Consider the following 9,351-nt stretch of genomic DNA (forward strand, 5'->3'; position numbering starts at 1 on the left):
ACTGAAGAATGAAGCAAAGAAACAAAACAAACTGACAAAAACGATAAAAGAAAAGAAAGAAAAAGAAAAAGGGGAAAGAAGACTGAACAACAGAAAAGCAACGTAGAAATAGAAATTAAAAAAAAATAATATTAAAGAAAAAAAAATGACAAACAAAACCCCAGACAAATGGTAAAAGCAAAATCAAACAAACAAAAACAGAAACAAGGAAACACACACACATACAAAAGAAACAAAAACAGGACCAAATAAAACAAAAAGCAAGAGAACAACCAGACAAACAGAAGAACCCAAAGTGAAATCAAACAATTAAAATCAAAACTATCAAAAACACAAAACCTAAAAACAAAACCAAAGCAGTGTGCCCACTGAAGAATAAAGCACAGAAACAGAACAAACTGATAAAAATGATTAAAATTTAAAAAAAGGGAAGAAACACAGAACAACACAAAGGCAAAATAGAAACAGATGTATAAAAAAAAATGTTAAAGAAAAAGAAGAAGAAAAAAATAAGGGAAAAGAACACAGAACAACAGAAAAGCAAAGTAAAAATAGAAATATATATATAAAAAAAAAGATGTTATAAAACATGAAGATCCCAAAAGACTAAATAAAAAAATTAAAACAACAAACAAAAAAAGCCATAACCAACAGCAGAATGAGTCAAAACATATTAAAAATAATAGTAATAATTATGTTTCCCTGAGTCTCAGCTGTAAGTGTCCTTGCATACACTGTGAGCCACAGCCCACTTCTGCCTCTCCAAGAGGCCCTCCTCTGCCTCCGGACTGGTCTCTGGACCTACTGTGGGCCCTGTGGGGACTATTCAGAATCTGATCTGGCCCAATTCCTGCGTGTACTTGCCTCCAAAGTCCTCAGATGCCAGAGCTATACTGTTTTCATTTGTGGGAACACTCATTGTCTACTCAGATATTACATAGACACAGGGTCTACCTAGTTGATTGTGGGGATTTAATCTGCAGCTTGTGCAGCTCATGGAAAGTTTTTTGATCCTCTTCTTTAGTCGCCCCATCCCTGGGGTTCAGCTTTGGTTTTATCCTCACCTCAGCGTGTGGTCCACCCAGAGGAGTCTGGTCCTGAGGCTGCCTTGGAGCTCTTGGGTCTGCCCCAGTGAGAACAGGGTGCAAAGGTGGTATGACTGCTTAGATCACAGAAACCCTGGGATGCACCAAATGTTCAGGGAAGCCGGTGGCCACAGGCACAAGAGATATGGCCCTAGTGAGGGTCTTTTCTAGCTCCTGGCATAAGTGCATGAGGACCAGCCCTGAGGGGGCTGTTTTTATTGCCCTGAAGCCAGCGTGTGAGGGCCAGCCCTGAGAGGGCCTCTTTTATTGTCCATGCAGGCGCTGGTGTGTGGGGAGAGAGAGGCTACAATAGTGGTTCCTCTCCCTGCGTGGGACTCAGCAGTAGCGCCTGCTTCCATGGCAGTCCAATCTTCCTCCATAGGCATTCCTTGCTATGGATTTCCTCCCTCCCATCCCCTCAGTCTGTCTCCCCACAGCCAACAGCAGTTCTCACACTGGGCCTGTTCTCCAATCCCAACTCTCCAGCTCCCAGCCCCCTTGCACATCTGTGAACACACATCCCAGTCCAGGGTACATAGGGCTGTGGTACGGACCATCTGTGTAGTTCTTACTCTGTCGCGTCTGCCACAGATTGGCTGCTTCACCCTCTTCCAGCAGCCTCAAATGCTTCCCTTCTGTCCCAGTTGATTTTCCTATCAGAAAGAGGTTTCCTCAAATTCGGGAATCTCTCCTCTGCTTCAGCTCCCCTGTGCTAGGGTGCAGATCCCATCCCGCTTCCTCTCCTCCTCCTTCTCTCTTCTTTTTCTTGTCCTACCCAGTTATGCAGGGATCTTTATAGTCCTTTCCCGTGTCCAAGGTCTTCTGCTAGTGTTCAGCTGGTGTTCTGTGAGTATTGTTGCATCTATAGGTGTATTCCTGATGCATCCGTGGAAGGAGATGAACTCCACATCCTCCTACTCCTCCACCATCTTAACTCTCCTGGATGTATTTTAAAAGTATATGTGAGTACCTACCTGATAGAAATACTCATGGAATTAAATTCTTTCAATTTAAGCACTTTCAGAGGTTATCTAACCAAGTGAATCTGTTCATAATATGTTATTTGTATTTTTGTTCATATGAGGATCTGTGTTATGAACTAGAATTCTGATACATTATATTTTTAGCGAGGTATTTAGAGAAAGGGAGAGAATCTTTCATGTACCAGATACCAGTTATCTTACCACTAATTCCAAACTTCTCATTTCATGAAAGGAATTATTTGTTAGAAAAGCATTTTTCCACTGTACTATTTTTCTTACAATGCCAAGGGGATTCCTATTTGCTTAGTACTGATATATTTTCCAGGGTGTATGTCCCATAATCAGTTCTAGTTGAGCATGTCTTGCTGAATTTCAGAAGCATCTAAGGTAATCACAGTGGTTTGGCATGGGGAAACCATAGTGCCAGAATGCTTGAGTAGGTGACAAGGAGGGGGAAAAGTAGTGAGGATATTTCCAGGTATGCTAAATTTGTCTATTTCATGGTGCTAGTGTTTGTTGAATTAACACTCACAGGACTCTAAGTATTATATAAAAAATCAGGCACTGCCTATGCCTAGTAGGCTTATGATACAACTCTGTGTAGCTTCAATGTATACAAAATGTTGATTTGTCTAAGGGGAAAAACGTTTAGACAATACAGATGATTGAACGAGGTGATCTCTTGAGATTTTTTTTGGTCCTGTGGTTCCAAGAAGGGCTATGCATTTCTAAACCTGGTGATTACTGACAAATTAAGGTCTGACAACTCTAGCCAAGAATGCTGCTCAGTGTTCATTGGGAGAGCTGAAGTATATTGGGAATATTCCCAAGTTGGTGGAGAATACCCTGGATTTGAAAGATGCTTTCATGACTGATTGTATTTAAATTTTGCGTTTTTAATATGCTTTAGAGAGCCTGATGAAGAAGCAACCCTGAAACAAAGAATAATTTATTTTAGCCTAGTTAAGACTCATCAGATTGACCCTTTCATTAAGGGGACTGTAAAGTACCGTAAAGCAGAGTGAGCCCCAGAAGGAGAGAAGAGGAAATGTGAAGAGAAAAAGGAATAAAGAAGTTGATCACTGAAGAGACAGTGTGGAAAAACAGTAGGCAGCTTTCCCCTCAGAAAACGTGGGAGAGGGGCATATAACCTGACATCTTGCTTTTCAAACAAATATGTTTCTGAAACCTGAAAAGGTAAAGTAACTTGTTCAAAATCATACAGTCTGTCAGTGGAAAAGCCTAAACTCTTAGCTCCCTGCTTAGTTCAATATGTTTTATTTCAACTATGCCTATACCTTGCCCATAGAGTCTTCCAGAAAACTAGAATTTCTACAACATATCTCTTTAATTTCCTTGTTGCTACACAAATGCTGTTCTTTAAACACTTAAGTGCAGTTATTGCCTTTTAGCCCTGTGACCCTCCTTTACTCTGTCCTTTATCTCTTTTCTTCTCCAACACCCTTAAGGATGGTATTCTAAATCTGAGTTTTCAGAAACATCTGCTTATTCCAAATAGATTAGATGGCAGATGTAGAAGACTGGGACAATGAAAAGAATGGATTTAATTTTGTTGTGAATCTGAAATTCATTTTCACATTTAACTTAGTTTAACTTCTCTTCAACTGTTATACATATAGGCATACCTTGGAGATATTTTTGGTTCTAGACAATTTATGTCAGAGAACCAAAAATTTTTGGTTCTCTGACGTAAATTATAGCAATATTTTTTTGGATCTGTCTCCTAAAGCAAAGGAAATAAAAGCAAAAATAAACACATGGGACCTAATCGTATAAGCTTTTGCACAGCAAAGGAAACCATTGACAAAACAAAAAGACAACTGTTGAATGGCAGAAAATATTTGCAAATATGACTAATGAGGAGTTAACCAAAATATATAAACAGCTTGTACAACTCAACATCAAAAACAAACAACTTGATTAAAAAATGGGCAGAAGACCTGAATAGACATTTTTCCAAAGAAGACATACAGATGGCCAACAGGCACATGAAAAGATACTCAAAATAACTAATCATCAGAGAAATGAAAATTAAAACCACAGGTGACCTCACACCTGTCAGAATGGCTATCATCAAAAAGACCACAAATAAATTTTGGCAAGGATGTGGAGAAAAAGGAATTCTCATACACTGTTGGTGGGAATGTAACTTGGTGTGTCCATTATGGAAAACATTATAGAGGTTTCTCAAAAAACTAAAAAATTAAACTATCATATGACCCAGCAATTCCACACTTGAGTATTTATCAAAAAAAAAACCCCACAAAAACACTAATTTGAAAAGATACATGTACCCCAATGTTCATAGCAACATTATTTACAATTGCCAAGATATGGAAGCATCCTAAGTGTCCATCAACAGATGAATGGATAAAGAAGATGTAGTATATACATACAATAGAATACTAATCAACCATAAAAAAGAATGAAATTTTGCCATTTGCAACAACATGGACGGACATGAAGGGTATTAAACTTAGTGAAATAAATCAGACAGAGAAAGACAAATACTGTATATCACTTATATGTGTAATCTAAAAAATAAAACAAGTGAGTGAATATAACAAACCAGAAACAGAGTGACAGTTATAGAGAACAAACTAGTGGTTACCAGTGGGGAGAGGGAATGGGGGAGGGGCAAAATAGGTGTAGAGGATTAAGAGGTACAAACTGCTATGTACGTATAAGATAAATAAGTTACAAGGATATATAATACAACACAAGAAATATAGCCAATATTTTATAGTTACTATAAGTAGAATATAACCTTTCAAAATTGTGAATCACTAAGTTGTACACCTGAAATTTATATAATATTGTACATCAACTATACCTCAATAAAAAAAGAAACAAAAGTTATGTTTACACCAGACTATAGTCTATTAAGTGTGCAATAGCATTATGTCTAAAAAAAATGTACATGCCTTAATTAAAAAATACTTTATTGTTAAAAAATGCTAACCAACACCTGAACCTTCTGTGAGTCTTACAGTAACATCAAAGATCACTGATCACCATGACAAATATAATAATAATGAAAAAGTTTGAAGTATTGCAAGAATTACCAAAATGTGACACCGAGACATGAAGTAAGCAAATGCTATTAGAAAAAATGGTGCTGATAGATTTGTTCAACACAGGGTTGCCATTAACCTTCAATTTGTGAAAAATGCAATACCTGCGAAGTGCAATAAAGTGAAACACAATAAAAAGATGTATGCCTGTAATTCTCAGTTCTCTGAAATTTTCAGAGTATCTGGTTTTTTTGGGGTTTTTTTTTTTTTTTTTCTCTTCACAGTGTGACCACCATCCTTATAGGTGTGGAATGTTGGTTAAGAATATATTTTGGGGCTTCCTTTGTGGCACAGTGGTTGAGAATCTGCCTGCCAATGCAGGGGACACGGGTTCGAGCCCTAGTCAGGGAAGATCCCACATGCCGCGGAGCAACTAGGCCCGTGAGCCACAATTACTGAGCCTGCGCGTCTGGAGCCTGTGCTCCGCAACAAGAGAGGCTGCGATAGTGAGAGACCCGTGCACTGCGATGAAGAGTGGCCCCCACTTGCCGCAACAAGAGAAAGCCCTCGCACAGAAACGAAGACCCAATGCAGCCATAAATAAATTAATTAATAAATAAATTAATTAAAACCAAAAAAAACCAAAAAAAACAAACCTTTAAAAAAAAAAAAGAATATATTTTGGAGATCACTAGCTTATAAATTAATTGGTTTTAATAAAATCTGTTAGCCTTATAATAAATTTATTAAAAAATTATTGCTGAAAGTTTTAAACCTGTTATTTTTTCATAGTGGCTCCCCAAAAGCTTCATTAGTTGGTTTGTGTATTAGAAAATTCTTATAGATTCCTTAAGAAGTAGATTATGAAGTAGAATAGTTGCTTATCATTAAGTCATTACTAAAGCAGTTATATATGTATGTATACACACACATATATGTCATAGTTCTTGCATCGATTAAAATTGGGTGACTCCTCTGTTATTTATGAAAATGTTGCAGAGAGACTTAGCAGTAAAGGGCACATATCTTTGCCTTCTTTTCATCTGCATAAAATACCTGGCCCATTCTCAATTCTAATGAAGGAATTAAGTTATTCTTTAAGTGTTTGGTGCTCTTAAATAAGACAGCTAAACCTGAATGAGACCCTGTATTTTTTTCAGATGGTAAATGATCATGATTGAAAACAGCGTTATTCAATGAATACACATGTTATGGACAAACAGTCATCGTGTTGCTACTTGGTTTTCTCAGACATATTCAGATAAGTAGTACATACATTCAAGGAGAGCATGTCATTCTTTTCCTTGACTGACTCATAAATTAGTTCAAGGGGATTCTGTGATATCTCCTGTTACTTCAAATTTAGCTTTTCTTCTAGTAGCAGTCATTGATGTCCTGCAAATAGACGTGACATGAACTAGTGAGGTGGTTTCCCAGGTATGCTGGAGTTGGAGGTTTTTGTGGGATGAAGTGCTCTGGCCTTGTTGCTGTGCCTGGGATTTCTGCATGGTAGAATTGTATCTAAGCTATCTACCTCTGGTATTGATAGCTTAGTCCCCCTAAGTCCTAAGAATAACCATCAAGAGGAGAAGGAACAACTAGAGGAGATAGAAAGAAATCTTACAGGATTTTTGCTCATGTTTAGGACTGGTTTTAGGGACTGTGGCATGTGCTTTCTAATAAATTAACCATGTGAATATTTTTACTCATTCTTATCAGGAGAAAAAGAGAAAGTCATAATTCCCACCAGTCCAGGAACATTGTGAAACAATGTCAGCCATGAAATATTTATGAAAGCTTTTGGATGGAGTCTGGGGAAGAAAGAACTGTGAAAAGTCTGGGAGCCACAGAAATATTTTGATAATTAAGAATCTTTGGGGATTTAAAATATATGTCTAATAAAGTTTGGTTCTTTAAAAGGAATGATTCCTAATGAATGTTTGAAATGTGTGTGTGTGTGTGTGTATTTCTCACAAACTCAGGAAATATTTCTAGTAGTCATTGATTAATAACTCTTGAGTCATATCTGAGTTGATATATTACCAGTTTTAATGCAATGTTTACTTAGTTTAACCATCTGTTAACCACTAGTCCATGGGATTCTGGTTTGGGACTTCTATAATAGTCTCATATAAGAAGTAGATTAAGTAGGGTCAGAGTAAAATCTCCCCCAAAGGCTACTTGGGATTCTTAACTTAATTTCTCTTGACATTTTTGGAAGTGATCACAAGCTGCATTATTCATTACTTCTTAAAAATTTTACTTACATACATAACCCTAAGAGCTATAAATCTCTTATCTCCTTGAGAGGCCCTCAGGACAGAAGCTATAAAATATAACTGGAGTAGACACTGGTTCCCACCTAATATAGAAACAAAATTTGTAATTGAATATTTATATCTCAATTTGAGTTTTAGAAAAGTAACATCTTTTATTTTCCCAAAGAAAATCATAGATCCTCTTGACTGCATGCAAAAGAAAAGAGAAACCTCTAACCTGAATAGAAGAAAAATAAATTTGAAGCTGGTAATTAAGTAGGCCTCAAGCTTCATATTTCCAATTCTCCCCACCATCTCCTCCCCTTCTGCTGAGGTTTTTAGGGAATAGTAGAGTTAGGAGATGCTGTGAGAAGTTCAAAAACTATGAGTAATTTTATAATTAAAACATCCTGGGCAGCAGGAGTTTGTTTCTCTAACAAAGTATGTTAGACTGTTAGGTGAAGGTAGGTAAAAGCAGCAGATAGCCAATACCCTTCTGTGGGTAGTGTGTGCATCATTTTAATGCAAAGTGAGATGACTTTGATGTAATATATTATGGGAAATATCAATTACCATCAAAGTCATCACTGACATAAATTCGTTAAGTTCTGTGCAGATTTTGCCCTAGCAACCTTTATCCAGGTGTTCGTAATTGTTCGTTGTTGACAACCACTAGGTGACACTGTTGCTTCACCAAGTTAGTGCAGGAAGCTCCATTAGCTACACAAGTTATACAGGAAGCACTATTGTTTATATTAGCCTGAAATTGGACTAATACTGATCATCAGCATTATTACAAATAGTTCTGACAGTACTATTTATTATATAAAATCTACACATGCTTATAATAAAACAAACTACTAAGTACTACTACTGCTGCTGCTACTCCTAGTACCATACACCACCAGGCCAATGTCTAAAATTTGTCAACTCTGTGATGACCTTTGTGCTTTGTACTTTAATTTAATCCTTCTCTCAATCAAACTTGTAGGAGATTACAAATCTAAGAAGTGGCAGAACTGAAATTCAAACATTGTTTGACGGCTTCTCTGGCCCCTTTATAGACAAATGTGGCTGCTAGTCACACAGCAAGCTTAGTGATAGGTTGCCACCTGAGCTCTGTGATGGTATGTATTTCCAATCAATTGTCTATATCAAAATAAGAGGGCCTATGGAAAAATAGTAGGGTGAGTTTAACATAAACATAATATAGTTTCCTTTCCATCACTTTTTTTTAATTGGCATATAGTTGTTTTACAATATTGTATTAGTTTCTGTTGTACAATGAAGTGAATCAGCTATATGTATACATATATCCACTCCCTCTTGGACCTCCCTCCCACCCCTACCCCACCCATCCCACTCATCTAGGTCATCACAAAGCACTTTTTAAAAGGTGTTCTTGGAAACTCATATCTGTGAAAAAACTCTGGGTCTATTTGGTATACCTACTAATATTTTTATTCACAGGAGGAAACCTTAACTTAGGATTCCTAGATAAAACACAGGATTCCCATTTAAATTTGTGTTTCAGAGAAATGATTTCTTAGCATAGGTATGTCCCATACAAAAATCTGTATTTCTGGTACACAATAAATATATACATTTTTTGTATAAGTATGTCCCCAGTATTGCATGGGGCATATCTATATTAAAAATAAAAATTATTTCTTATTTATCTGAAATACAAATTTAAGTAGGTCTCCTTTATTTTAATTTGCTAAATCTGTCAACATTACCTTATCTATTATTTCAGTTAATTTGGGGCAGTTTAACAAAACTCACTCAATTTTCTCCCTTTCTATCTTGGACTCTCTCCCTTCGCTATTTCCCCCTCCATTCCTGAGGAATATATATTTGTCCTTTTAGAGGATGATCCTGTGATCTGTATCCTTTATCCTTTTGCTTCCTGCTTCTCTCCAGACTTGCTCCATTTGTTATCATCATGCCTGTCTCATTTTCACTGTTTTTCTCACTACTATGTCTTTTT

This window comes from Eubalaena glacialis, chromosome 17, assembly GCF_028564815.1.
Source record: "Eubalaena glacialis isolate mEubGla1 chromosome 17, mEubGla1.1.hap2.+ XY, whole genome shotgun sequence".
Taxonomy (NCBI): Eukaryota; Metazoa; Chordata; class Mammalia; order Artiodactyla; family Balaenidae; genus Eubalaena; species Eubalaena glacialis.